This window comes from Camelina sativa, chromosome 7 (genome assembly GCF_000633955.1).
Source record: "Camelina sativa cultivar DH55 chromosome 7, Cs, whole genome shotgun sequence".
Lineage (NCBI taxonomy): Eukaryota > Viridiplantae > Streptophyta > Magnoliopsida > Brassicales > Brassicaceae > Camelina > Camelina sativa.
This window is the reverse complement of record NC_025691.1, coordinates 22,048,652-22,060,555: the sequence shown is the minus strand read 5'-3', so window position 1 is coordinate 22,060,555 and position 11,904 is coordinate 22,048,652.

Genomic DNA, 11,904 nt, shown 5'->3' with positions numbered 1-11,904 from the left:
TCTTGTGTCCCAGCACTATCCCATCTCTGACCATGAAGTGGCATTTCTCCCAATTCAGCACCAGATGTTTGTCTTCACACCGCTGCAACACCCTGCACAAATTAGACAAACAAACGGAAAAGGAGCTCCCATAGACGGAGAAATCGTCCATGAAAACTTCCATTATATCCTCAATCAGGTCAGTGAAAATGGACATCATGCATCGTTGGAAGGTCGCTGGTGCATTGCACAAGCCAAACGGCATTCTGCGGTAAGCAAAGGTGCCGTAAGGACATGTGAATGTGGTCTTCTCTTGATCGTCGGGATGGATTGGGATCTGAAAGAAACCTGAATAGCCATCTAAGAAACAGTAGTAAGGATGGTTAGCCAATCTCTCAAGCATTTGATCAATAAACGGCAAAGGAAAATGATCCTTACGGGTCGCAGCATTAAGTTTTCTATAGTCTATGCACATGCGATGTCCCGTAACTGTCCTAGTAGGAATCAACTCATCCTTATCATTCTTAACCACTGTAATTCCACCTTTCTTAGGGACTACATGAACTGGACTAATCCAGGAACTATCAGAAATAGAATAAATTACACCCGCATCTAGAAGTGTCATTATCTCTTTCTTAACAACATCCTTTAGATTCGGGTTCAACCTCCTCCGATGTTCTACCGAAGTCATTGATTCATCTTCTAGATGTATCCTATGCATGCAAAGATCTGGTGAGATTCCTGGGATGTCATCTAGTGAATACCCTAGAGCATTTCTATACTTCCTAAGTTCACAAAGGAGCAAAGCGGTCTCTACATTGTTTATTTCAGAGTTCACTATCACGGGTTATGTAGGGTTAGGACCTAGGAACACGTACCTTAGCCCGGCTGGAAGTGGTTTTAGCTCTACCTTTGGAGCTCTTAACTCGCTCCAAGGACCGTCCGCTGACTTTACCGGAGCATGTGCTCCGGAATCCGGAGCAGGTGCTCCCTCGGCGGATTCCTCCCCTGATTGGTTCTCATCGTCTAGGCTGGCGTAAGCTACCAGTTGCTGGAACCGTGTACCTGCATCCAAAATGCGTGTAAAACCATCAGCTTCCTCATTCAAGAATCCATACTTACCCTCTGCCTTTGTCAAGGCAACCTCCAACGGGTCGAGAGTGAGAACTTCATCGGTAACCTCATGTGCAACCTCTGAACCATCATCAACCACAAAAGTCTGACCATCTATCATAGGTTTCTTGAGCAGCTTATTCATCTCAAACCTTGCGATCATATCCCCCAGCTGGAGATCGATCGCTCCCCCTTGCACATCTATAATCGCACCAGCTGTGCATAAGAATGATCTACCTAAGATCAGGGGGTCACGTGGTTCTTCTTCAAGTTCCAGAACCACAAAGTCTGCTGGTATAAGCGTGTCCCCTATCTGGACATGTAAATCCTCCAACACTCCTATGGGGCGCTTGGTGGATCTATCCGCGAATACTAACGAAATCCGTGTAGACTTGAACTTCGTGTATCCCAGCCTTTTAGCCACTGAATATGGCATAAGGTTCACACTGGAACCTAGATCACAGAGGGAGTTTGCAAAAATCGTTTTACCGATTCTCACGGATAAGACAAATCGCCCTGGATCATCTCTCTTCTTTAGCACTTTGTTTTGCAGCACAGCACTGCACTCTCTTGAAACCATCATCACGTTCTCTTCCTCTGACACTCTCCCAGAAACTAACCCTTTCACATATCTCTTCAAAGCAGGTATCATCTGAACAGCATCAGCTAGGGGTAGTTTTACCGTCAATTCTCTCAACATCTCCTTGCACTTTGCATCCTCCAAATCCTTGCGAGATTTCTTAGGAGGAACAGGGTAAGGAACCCTAGGGGTGTACACGCGTGCAGGAGGTACCTCAGTAGGAACGGTCTGATCGGGAGTCGGGAGCGCGTGCTCGCTGGGTGGGAGCACATGCTCGCCGGATGCTTCGGCTTCTTTTTGACTCAACGGTGGAGTCTCAGCAGCATGTTGAGGAAGGTATTCTTCAGCAATACCCTTGCCCTTGTCAAGCCTAGCGGATGGTGCTTCTCTAGGGGGTAACTTCTTTCCTCCCCTTAGCTCAATCGCATTGACATACTCGTTCCGCGGGTTTGCTTCCCCTTTTCCGGGCAGAGTCCCAGGAGTTCTTTTCACGGCTTCAGCAGTCTGTGCAACCTGAACATCAAGCTTCTTCACATGTGACATTACTGCCTCATACTTCCCATTAAGGTCATTGTACATGGTATCGACCTTAGCGTTGATTTCCACTGAAGCTTTTTGTTGATTCACCAAGAGTTGTTGCATCATGTTTTTCAGCTCATCCTGAGAGCTGCTAGCAGATGAAGATCCCAACTGCTGGTTGGTGAAAGGCAGTGCTTGCTGAGCGCTTGTATATGCCTGCTGGTTCCCCCCTTGGAAACGGTTTTGAGTGGGCACAAACTGTTTGCCTTGGAAGTTGTTTGAGAAGGTTTTCTGATAACCCATCTGATTCTGAGCTCCTTGCTGCGGATACACCTGATCCTGAGGATTCTCCACGTTGGTGCTTCTATAGGACAAATTCGGATGGCTTCTGTAGTTCGGGTTGAAACCCCTGTTCTGCACAAAACCTTGCCCACTCACATAATTAACCTCCATCGTTTCATCCTCTCCATCACAAATCTCCTGAGCTAGCGGCATGTCTCCGGTCTCATCGACAAAATGGACAGTTTTCTGGCTCCCCTTCAGAAGAAGGTTCACCTTGGCTGTCAACTCGTCAATCTTTTGCGTATCGACACTGTTGACCTTCACGGACCTGTCATACTCAGGAGCCTTGTTGCTGGAGCTTGCAGCTAGGTTCTCAATCAACTGATATGCTCCTTCCTTAGACTTTGTCATAAAATCCCCATTGCTGGCCGAGTTGAGAGCGTTTCTGTAGTCCCAGTTAACTCCATCATAGAAAATGCCCAGAATCTGTTCATCACTGAATCCATGGTGCGGACACTCTCTACGGTACTCTTTGTACCTCTCCCAAGCCTCGCAGAAGGCTTCTCCAGTGTGCTGTTGGAACGATGAAATCTTGTTCCTCAGGGCAGCGGTCTTAGCCTTGGTGTAGAAATGGTCCAGAAACGCAGATCTACACTGTTCCCATGATGTCAGAGACCCAGGTGGCAATGACTTCAGCCAACGTGAAGCTCTATCCGCAAGAGAGAAGGGAAAGAGCTTGCACTTCAGAAAGTCTGGCGGTATCCCATTTGAACCAGTGGTGCTACATATCTCCTCAAAATTCTCGATGTGGTCCATCGGAATCTCAGCTGGGAGACCGTGAAATAGGTGCTGCTTCACTAGAGAGATCAACTGTGGCTTGATCTCAAAATCTTGTCTCTGGATGGTGGGAGGAACAATCGTCGCTCGGTTGGTGTAGAACACATGCAGGTTGTCCTTGTCCCCAATGGACGGTTGTGGCGGCGCGGCTCTTTCGTGTTGAGCACAGAGCAACNTGTTCATCACTGAATCCATGGTGCGGACACTCTCTACGGTACTCTTTGTACCTCTTCCAAGCCTCGCAGAAGGCTTCTCCAGTGTGCTGTTGGAACGATAAAATCTTGTTCCTCAGGGCAGCGGTCTTAGCCTTGGTGTAGGAATGGTCCAGAAACGCCGATCTACACTGTTCCCATGATGTCAGAGACCCAGGTGGCAATGACTTCAGCCAACGTGAAGCTCTATCCGCAAGAGAGAAGGGAAAGAGCTTGCACTTCAGAAAGTCTGGCGGTATCCCATTTGAACCAGTGGTGCTACATATCTCCTCAAAATTCTCGATGTGGTCCATCGGAATCTCAGCTGGGAGACCGTGAAATAGGTGCTGCTTCACTAGAGAGATCATCTGTGGCTTGATCTCAAAATCTTGTCTCGGGATGGTGGGAGGAACAATCGCCGCTCGGTTGGTGTAGAACACATGCGGGTTGTCCTTGTCCCCAATGGACGGTTGTGGCGGCGCGGCTCTTTCGTGTTGAGCACGGAGCAACTGCCCCAACTGTTGTCGAAGTTGCTGCAACTCGGCAGCCATATCCTCATTGTTTCTGTTGTCACCCATGTTGACGGATTGAAACTTTCTGTTCTTGCGGTTTGTTCTTTCTGCCAAAGAGAGCTCTGCGGCTGACAAAGCAACTAGTTCTTCGGTGTTGTTTCTTCTTGTAGATCTTCTTGACATGCACCTGAAACACACGCAAAGAAGAAGCAGAAAGACAAATCAGTAAGGTCTTAGTCTAGTAATTTCGCCGAAAACCAAAGGTAAAAATTTGGTCCCCGGCAACGGCGCCAAAAACTTGATACACAGAGTTTTAAACCCTATTTTCCTACTGCAAGTGCACAGCAAAGAAGTAGTACTTAGGGGTCGAATCCCACGAAGACCAAGTTTTACTCTATGGTTCTATTGGTTCAATTTCAAGCTAAGACAATTCAAAGTTGGGTTTGTTTGGTAACAGTAACGCGATTAAAACGGTATAAAAAGGCAATAAGCAAAACACTAGATCAGGGGTAATTCTCGGGAATTTCAGAGATAGCAACTAAACAACTATTCAGGGCATAGATTAAGTACCAGTCTAGAACTCAAACATAAATATAAACTGATCCACTGTCGTGGTATCAATAACTCTATCTGATCGATTCTGTGCGGAAACGCGGAGCACGTGCTCAGACATCCGGAGCACATGCTCGGCGGTCCATAAACCCTAAACTGTCGTTTGAGCCCAGAATCGCAGACAAGCATTAAAGAACAGGAATGATAAGTTCACAAATCACCTACACATCAACTTTCGCAGGTCTAGGATAATTTGCCCACTAATGTCTTTTCTAGCAACCTATTACACTTTTGATGAATAGATAAACCTAGAATCATAGATTGGGTGATCAAATCAACCTAAGCATTAAGTCTAACAATAGTGAAGACAATCGATTATATAAAGCCCTATTTGTGTTCTGTTGCTAACCCATGAAACCCCTTTTGAAACCCCTAATCTAGCAAAGAAAACTACTCAGACATAGAGAAATGAATAACCAACATAGATGAGAAATTCAATAGCATAAAAATATAAAAATCACAAGGGTTCAGAATCGCTTCTCTAACGTAGCCGCTCTTCCTCTTCCTCACAAAACGTCGCTCCCCCAAAAACCAAAAAGAAAAAGGTAAGTATCTCACCCCTAAAACCCTAGGTTAAAAAGCATACAAGTAGAGAAAAATAAGGAAAGATTCCAAATTCAAATCCCCCTATTAAAAAGCGATCTCCGCCTTCTTTCTCTCACAATGGATTGCCTAAAATAAGGGGAATTAGCGCCTAGATGCTTGCCACGTGTTGTCATGAAACCGTAGAGTTGGGAGCATGTGCTCAGAAATCGGGAGCATGTGCTCCTGGGTCTAAAATCAGCTTTTCTGCTCCAATTCAACTCCTTTCTGCTCCGATTGCTCCTGCTGTTCCAATCCTTGCTTTTAGCTTCCTAGCCTCTTATTATATCCTGAAAAGGACTCAAACAACTACAAAACTATCAAATAAACGGGGTCAAAGTGAGTCAAAACCGGAACATATCAGTTAGCACAAAAAAGCAAGAGAATTCTTAGACATTAAAGTTATGTGAGTTCTTGTAGGAAAGCATAACGCTTAAGGGGACTAAGGGGTTTGTCTTGAGAGGTTCTTGGATTGTGTATAGATCCATGAACATGAGAGATTAGATAATTGATTGAGTGAAACTTGTAAGGTTACTAAACAAATTGTCTAATAAAGAAGTTTTATTTTGAAGAACCCCTGTCTTAGTTTGTGACTCAGTTTTGTATCTCAGTTTCCATACATATCAATAGCTCTTGCGTTTTCAATTGGTATTAGAGCGGCACTTGTGAGATTACAAACAAGTAAGATCCTGTGGAGAAGATGGAGAGCTATCATGGACTTGAGTTCGGTTCAAGAGTAATATTAGGTGATGGAAACTACAGTTTTTGGAAATCAAAGATGAAGGCAGTTATAGGAGGCATTGATGTATATGCTTGGAAAGCCATATTGGAAAAGTGGGAAGAACCAAAAATCAAGGATGAATCAGGAGTGGAGGTTGCTAAGCCAGAGAAGGACTAGACTAACGACGAATTGAAGAAATCAAAATATAACGCCAGAGCACTCTCTGCTATTCACAATAGTGTTGGAAGAAACCAGTTTGAACTGATTCAGGGATGTGAAACAGCAAAAGAAGCATGGGATATCTTGCAAACTCACTTTGAAGGAACCACTAAGGTGAAAAATTTAAGGAAAGACATGTTAGCTTCAAGATTTGAAAAGCTAAAGATGGAAAGCTATGAGTCAATATCTGATTTTAGTTCCAAGATAAGTTCTTTAGCTCATGAAGCATTGACTCTTGGGAAAAAATATAAAGACAAGAAATTGGTGAAAAAATTTCTAAGATGTCTGCCTACAAGGTTCATGGCGTACAAGACTGCTTTGAGTGTGTCTCATAACACGGAAAATCTTAGTTTTGGAGAAGTTGTTGGTATGCTTCAAGCTCATGAGATGGAACTGGAAGGTGCGAATAGATGAGATATTTTTGCTCTTGAAAGAGAGAATCACGAAGTAGAACAAGAAGATTCGGTTGGTTTGCTGGCCCAAAAATTTAGTCGAGTGTTGAAAGAAGCAGAACAAGAACTAGGTCAGATGAGGTTCAGCTCGATCAAAAATAATCCAGAGAAAGATGAAGCTGTCAAGAAGACATACATGCAATGTCATGAGTGCAGAGGATATGAACACTATAAGAATAATTGTCCTACAATCAAAAGAAGAGAAATTAAATGTTTTATGTGCAAAGGTATTGGACATACTCAGCTAGAATGTGGCAATGATCGGAAACTTAGAAAAGAAAAATCTAAACTGAGAGTTGAAGATGATTCAAAGGAAGATAATGATAATGGAACAGAACTAAATAAGCTTGGTGCATTCTTGGGAGTCACTACATTTGCTGAAGGAGAGGAAGTTTCAGAATCTGAATCTGAAGGTGAACAAATAGATGAATTTACAGAATATTACAAGGAGGTGCGTGAAACACTGATTAAGATTGGAAGAAAATCAGACCTTATTAAAAGAGAAGCGTCGTCTTGATGCACTTATTAAGTCATTGTAGATTGAATTGAGGGATACAAAGAAAATCAGTCAAGAAAGTGTAACATTAATGAAGGACAAGCAGACCGTTTCTACTAGAACAGGAAAATTTAACAGAGGTTTGGGATATACTGGAAAAGAAGGATTTCAAACAAGGCAGATCAAGTTTGTAGCTGAAGGTGTTTCTCTACCAAATCAAAGCAAATCTGGTAGTAATACAACCAAACATATTGGTTGTTATTTTTGTGGGAAGAATGGGCACATAAAAGCATATTGCTACAAATTCAAAGAAAGAGTAAGTAGTCTCAAACACCAAGGAAAATTTTTGTGGAAATGGATTTCGTAATCAAATTGGGTAAAGAAATCTGATCTGTATTAGATGGCATCGAGTATGTGTGAGAGAAAGGAACATCAGACTGTTGATGATGAGAGTTCACGTCATATGACAGAAACATGGAGCAATCTACAAAGTGTTAAGAAAAGAGAAGGAATCATTCGAATCATTCTCAAGCAAAAGAAAAAACCTGAAACTGACTCTGAAACTGCAACAGAACGTGAATATGTAGAAAATCCTAATTCTGCATCAGAGAATGCAATTGCAACAGAGACGACAACTATCATTTCTACAAAGAATGCAATTGCAGCGGAAACTGCAGCTAAGACTGAAACTGTTATTGAACCTACAACTACAACAGAACCTGCAACAGAAGATTGCAGCAAGATAGAGGGTGACAACTACACAATGTTGTATAATAAATGACTTAAACTAGCTGAGGAGAATTCGGTGTTGACAAGAGAGAGACTCAAGTTAGAGGCTAAGGTTGCAGAAATACAAAAATATGCTATAGAGAAAGAAGAAGAAGCAGTAGAAGTTAGATTACAACTTGAAGAAACTCAAAAGAATTTGAGAATGCTTAATAATGGCACAAAACAGTTGGATCATATTCTGAACATTGGCAAAACTGATCGATATGGTCTTGGATTTAAAGTAAATCTTTCAAAATCAGATCCAATGTTTGTTTCCGCTGGTTATTAGAGAGAGCTACATCCATGTGGGAGAAGAAATAAGAAGAGAATATATGGTCTGCATTATCAAAGTCAAAGCCCAGAAAATAAAAAAATAAAAGAAAATAATATTCCGTGAGACAAAGAAAAATTTGCTAGTCCATGATCTTCATGACGTGGTAATTTCTTCTTCGTTTTCTTTGGCTGCAAATTTTGGATCTTACATATGAAAGGTGTTCTGGAATCTTGAGAGCGAGATCTTTTCAGGGATATAGAGAACATTGTTGGGTTCATTATAGTTTGATAGAAAATTCCTTGGGAAGTTGTGAAGATGTTTTTAACTTGTGTGTGCTCACAAGCAGGGGGAGAAGAAGATGATTTTAGATCTACAGTTCTTTGCTGGAATTATATTGTGCTTGAGAGACACACAAAGTTAAAAAGGGAGAGATGACATAATACAACAAAGTGATGTGGATGTAAAACAAAGAATGACATTCTCATCTAAACATTAAGTACGTGTTTTGGTTCTAAAACTCAATCATCAAGGGGGAGATTGTTGGTGTTATGAAGATCGAGTTTTAGATGCTGCAGAGATATTTACTTGGAGATTAAAGGAGAGATTGGAGATCATCAAAGTAGTAGTTGAAGCTTATGTTGTGTGAAGCTTGGATTGTAAAACTCAATAAGAAAGGGAGAGATTGTTGATGTATTCTTAACTGAGTTTTACAACAAGATGAAAAGAAAAAGAAAAAGACATTTATGAAAGGCAAAGATGAAGATGAAGATGTTGATGCAGTCGCTGCATTAGTTCAGAGTACTACAAAGAAGTAGTTCAACAAATCAGATAAGATGGAGCTGAAATAAAGAAATCAGCTAAGGCGATTAATATTCAAACCATGAAAGTTATGAAGACTAGAAGCTTGGAGAAGAGTCTAGAAGCATGAAGAGTTTCCTTTTTAGTAGAAAAGGAAACATGAAAAAGACTTTCCTATTCCATAAAAGAAAAGGAAATTTGCAAAGAGATTTGGCAATTCCTATTAGGATTAGAATAATAATTTAAGCTTGTATGGCCACGACCTATTGCATATAAATAGGAAGCCTAAGCCTTTGTAGAGGTTAGCACAAAAGAGCAAGAGAATTCTTAGACATTAAGGTTATGTGGATTCTTGTAGGAAAGCATAATGCTTAAGGGGACTAAGGGGTTTGTCTTGAGATGTTCTTGGATTGTGTATAGATCCATGAACATGAGAGATTAGATAACTGATTGAGTGAAACTTATAAGTTTACTAAACAGATTATCTAATAAAGAAGTTTTATTTTGAAGAACACCTGTCTTAGTTTGTGACTCAGTTTTGTGTCTCAGTTTCCATACATATCAATAACTCTTGCCTTTTCACATGAGACATGTTATCTTTGTGGAATTGTATATATATAAAAAAATGGAATATCTTAATACAAGCCGTCCAATTGCTTTATTTTACAATACCATTTCTCAATTAAATTGGATTACAAAAACATTAAAAATTGAAATTAGAAACTTAGACAAAGAAAAGGAAGAACTTGTCATACCAAAAAATTATAGTATTAGGGCGAGTTCTTTTCAAGATAGATAAACAGATAAGCCGATGTGCTGTGCTTTGAAATGGATGCATAATAGAAATTTAACCACCAAAAAGAAAATGTTAACTTATAACTTATAAGTGAAATAAAAAATACAATATCAATTTGTTTTTCCTTATTTTATCGCGAGGCAAGAAAACGACAAGCTAGACAAAACCTGAATTTGAGGTACATGAATCAAAATAAATATAACAAATCTATCGGTTATGAGAATACATTATTAGAGATTCTCTAAATTTGATTGAACTTAAAATTTCTCGGTGGGGGGAAAAATAACGGAGATGAATCCCTTTTTTTATTTACGTGAAAACTTAGATATAATCAAATACCTAAAAGCTAATACAATATGTTATCGTTTTGTAAAGTTACTAGTTAGAAAACATTTTATGCTCTCAATCTGAGCCTCAGGGTTCTAAATTCCCTTTTTAATTTTATTTTACATGATAGAGAGATAAATAAAGCATACAAAAAGGAGGTCCAGCCCAATTCCTATAAGGTTTTTTCGGTAATATTTAATGTCAAATCTTCATATTCGATTCCACTAAAGGGATAACTATTCTTAGTATGTCTTTTAAAACTCTATCATGCAAATCTTTGATTAGAAACAAAACAAAAAACAATTCATACCATCATAACCTACTGTTAATAAACACTAATGAAAGTATTAAACATCTTAATCATGATGAGTGCTACTTTTAATTTAGACTCTGAAGCAAAACATTTTGTCGTCTAAAATTCACACAGCTTAAGTAACTTTTATGAATGGATTCGAATGATTCCAAGTATGAATCACAACAAGAACTATTTATCGTGTAAATGTGTAATACCACATACGGGATGAGCCATTTAATAAGTACAATATTTGAAAAGTCGAAGACCCTATTTTTTTAAAGTAACTTGTTAGCTATCATATACGCCATTTGCTCATTAGTAAACTACGAGAAAAGAGAAAAAAACACATGAACAGCTTGATGGATTTTTATAACCCCAAAATAACAAAAAGTCAAACAAAATAAATAGTATCCATTAACGAAAAAAAAAATAAAAAAAATAGTATCATATGATCTTCTCTTTTATCTACCTTTCGTTCTTTATGACCACTATCTAATGTTAAATGTGGCTTCCACTTGGCATAATTAAAAATAGTATAAAAAATATCCTCCATAAGGCAAAAAGTAAAGAAAGAAACAAAAAAAAAAAAATAAAGATGTCTTTCTTTTTCTAATAATTTTTAGAGGATATTAAAAAAAGGTGTGTAACACCACCACCACTACGAGCCACTACTAACCAGCCGCCCCAAAAGGTAAACGCCTCTCCCATATTTAAAAAAAAAAAAATCATCATACTATTCTTCACATTCTTCTTTTTTATATATTCCTATTCTTTTTTTTTTATATACAGTATATATTAAATTTCGTATCATAATGTTTGTGGCCATCATTATTATTTTTATCATCAAAATTTTCAATTTCATGATCAACATCATAGCACGCACGCACGCACCTCCAAAGATGAAATGACCCAATTTCTTTCTTGTTTTCTTTCTCTTCCAATAATAAATTGGATCGGATCGAATAGTCAAAACGCATAGAAAACTTACTTTTTTAACCATTATCAAAAATGACAAAACAAAACCAGACAAACGAAATGACTAAATTGAAAAACAATTATAGTCTTATAGATATGAAGAGTAATATAGCGCTGACTTTAATAATAGTTACATAGACATTCATACTTTCATAGGGTTGTTGTACTTAAGCTTCTTTTATTAGAAAAGGAATAATAATAACTATATATACTATATAAATTAAAAAAACTTTACATTAAAAAAAATCATAACCACAACCACAATCAGGGCAAAAAGATAACATGATAAAATAAAAATAAAAAAAGTAACTTTGGGTGTGACAAGAAGTTTTCGTCTGTTTGGTCTGACTATTCCCTTTGGTCAACGATGGTATTGAGAGCCATTTTACAAGCTTCGGACACAGAAACCCAGATTGGATAATCATGTCTTTTGTTTCTTTTCCCTCTCCTTCTCCTTCTTCTTCAAGCTTTCTCAATCTTTCTCAGCTTCTTCTTCTTCTTCTCTTGTTCTCGCCATGATTGACGAGAAGAAGATGAGATCTAAATCCTTTGGTTATCTTGTGAGACCAGTAAAGC